Source organism: Vombatus ursinus, unplaced genomic scaffold, assembly GCF_900497805.2.
Source record: "Vombatus ursinus unplaced genomic scaffold, bare-nosed wombat genome assembly UNPS02014804.1, whole genome shotgun sequence".
Lineage (NCBI taxonomy): Eukaryota > Metazoa > Chordata > Mammalia > Diprotodontia > Vombatidae > Vombatus > Vombatus ursinus.
This window is the reverse complement of record NW_020954582.1, coordinates 9952294-9955364: the sequence shown is the minus strand read 5'-3', so window position 1 is coordinate 9955364 and position 3071 is coordinate 9952294.

Sequence of the window (3071 nt, the reverse complement as noted above, 5' to 3'; positions counted from 1 at the left end):
TCTCTCTCTCTCTCTCTCTCTCTCTCTCTCTCTCTCTCTCTCCCTCTCTCTCTCCTCTTTCTCTCTCTTTCTCTGTCTCTCTCTCCCCCCATCTCTGTCATCTCTCCCCCTGGATATATATATATATATATCCGGCCATGGGTGCACAGCAGGCCAGTGACTGATTGCAGGCATGGGCACTGCCATGTTAAATTGGATATAATCATGAGCCTTTGGAGGTCCGGCTCACTGACTGGATTAAATAGGGACTTGCCTGGACAGAATTTGCCCTGGGCCTGGCTCCCTCTTCCTGCCTCCTCATTGCCTGGCAAACTGTAAGTTTACCTTTTAATCTTGTTTATTTGCTTTTTAGTCATATCTGACTTGTCATGACTCCATTGGGGTTTTCTTGGCAAAGATACTGAAGTAGTTTGCCTTTTCCTTCTTTTTTTTTCTTTTTTTCTTTTTTTGCTTTTTAGTGAAGCAATTGGGGTTAAGTGACTTGCCCAAGGTCACACGGCTAGTAAGTGTAAAGTGTCTGAGGCTGGATTTGAACTCAGGTCCTCTTGACTCTAAGGCCAGAGCTCTATCCTCTGTGCCACCTAGCTGCCCCTTGCCTTTTCCTTCTGCAGCTCATTTTACAGATGAGTAAACTGAGGCAAACAGGATAAGTAACTTGCCCAGGGTCACACAGCAAATAAATGTCTGAGGCTAGATTTGAACTCAGATCTTGACTCTAGGCCTGGTGCTCTATGCATGTTGGCACCACCTAGTGGCCCTAGCTTATTTGCTGCTCATACTTTAATAATGCTTTTTGTCGCCCGATAGGGATAAGCAGATTTTCACTGTGTTCTGGGTGTTTGCTGTCTCCATGAGTGGACAACACTGTGGGTCAGGGTGGGGGAGGAGGAGACAAAAGGAACCTCTGGACTTCACTGGGAGCTCGCAGAGAAACCTCCTCTTTTTCTCTAGAAACACAAAGTCAACTTTAAAGCTGCAGCCACCCTGTCCTATGGGAGGAACTCTGCTCACCTCCACCAGAGAGAGATTGGATATAGAGGACATCTCGCCCTGAAATCTTCTCAAGTAAAATCTTCACCCAAGCACAGAGCATGATTTCTCCAACTCTGCCTTCTTGCTTTCAGGATGCCAAAGTTTAAAAGCTTTTGGGGCTCTGTGTCCCAAATTCTTTTGGCTTTTCCAGGCTCTTCTTATCGCTGATCTTGGGGTCCGTCTTAGACAAGGTTTCCTTATTAATACTGAAGATACTGGCTATTCACAAGGCTCCCTGAGAATAAAAAATACACTTTCAACATTCTCTTTTTCTTCCAAGTTAACAAAAGAATTAAAGAGAATGAAATTTATCAAGCGCGTTTAAATGCCTACTATGTGCCAGGCACTGTGGTAGACACAGGGCCTACAAAGGCAGAAAAGGAAGCCCCCCCTGGCAAGCAGCTTGTAATGTCCTGGGGAGACACACCCAGAGAAGGAAACACAACACTTATACAAGATAAAAATGCATCATTTTGATGTGTGTGGGGGTCACTAATAACCAGAAGATCCAGAAGGGCCTCTACTAGGGGCACATAGTAGGTGCTCAATAAACCATGTGACCTTGAGCAAATCATTGAACCTCTTAGTTCTCTAGATCTCTTTCAGGGGAGGTGCCAACCTGCACTGATAATCACAGCCCTTGTGCATATCTTATATAGGGTTCAGTTGTGGATCTAGAGCATGGGGTATGGGGTGGGGATGGGGGCTGCAAATTGAAATAGTTGCAACTAAATGACACTGAGGCATAGGAGGTAGAGCACTGGGCCTGGAGCCAGAGTTTGAATGCTTGATATTTTACCTCAAGAAAAGGACCTCAGTGTCTGGTACCTCGTCCTGCCAGGTGATCTTCAGAAGCTTCCAAGGACAATTCAAATGGAAGCCATTCAATTTCCTGGAATAACTCTGGTAGACTGTCCAGGTTTCACTGGCATACAACAATGAGGTCAGCACAACAGCTCTGTAGACCTTAAGTTTGGCAGTCAGTCTAATACCTCTTCTCTCCCACACTTTCCTTCAGAGCCTCCCAAACACTGAGCTAGCTCTGGCAAAGTGTGTGTCAACCTCATCATCTTTGTGGACATCCTTGGAGAGCATACTGCCAAGGTAAATGAGCTTATCCACAGCATTCAACATTTCTCCATTTGCTCTAACTGATAGTTCCGCATATGGATGACATGGTGCTGGCTGGTGGAGCACCTGTGTTTTCTTGGTGTTGTTAGGCCCAAGTTAGCACAAGCAGCACAGAATTGATCCATACTTCATTGCTTCTCAGCTTCAGAAGTGGTCATTGCGTACATATTCATCTATGAACAAAAAATCGAGTCCCAACTCACCCTCCACTTTAGACTTGGCTTGTAGTCTTTTCGAGTTAAATAATTTATCATCACTGCAGTAGTCGATCTTTTTTTTTTATTTTAAATAATTTGTTTATTTTTAGTTTTCAGTATTCACTTGCATAAGATTTTGAGTTTTAAATTTTCTCCCCCTCCCCCTCCTCCCTCCCCAAGACGACGTGTAATCTGATATAAGCTCTACTTATACATTCATATTAAGCATAGTTTCACATTAGTCATGATGTGTAGAAGATTTAGAACTCATGGAAGGAAACCACAAGAAAGAAGAAATAAAGCACAAAAACAAAAGAAAAAGAGAGCAAATAGTGTGATTCCATCTACATTCTGACTCCATAGGTATTTTTCTGGATGTAGATAGCATTTTCCATTGTGAGTCTTTTGGAATTGTCTTAGATCCTTGCATTGTTGAGAAGGGCTAAGTATATCAAAGTTAGTCATCGCACAACATGGCTGTTATTGTGTACAATGTTCTTTTGGTTCTACTCACTTCACTCAGCATCAGACCATACAAGTCTTTCCAAGTTTTTCTGAAGTTTGCCTGCTCAACATTTCTTATAGCACAATAGTATTCCATTACATTCACATACCATGACTTGTTCAGCCATTCCCCAATTGATGGGCATCTCCTCAATTTCCAATTCTTTGCCACCACAAAAAGGGCTGCTATAAACATTTTTGTACATG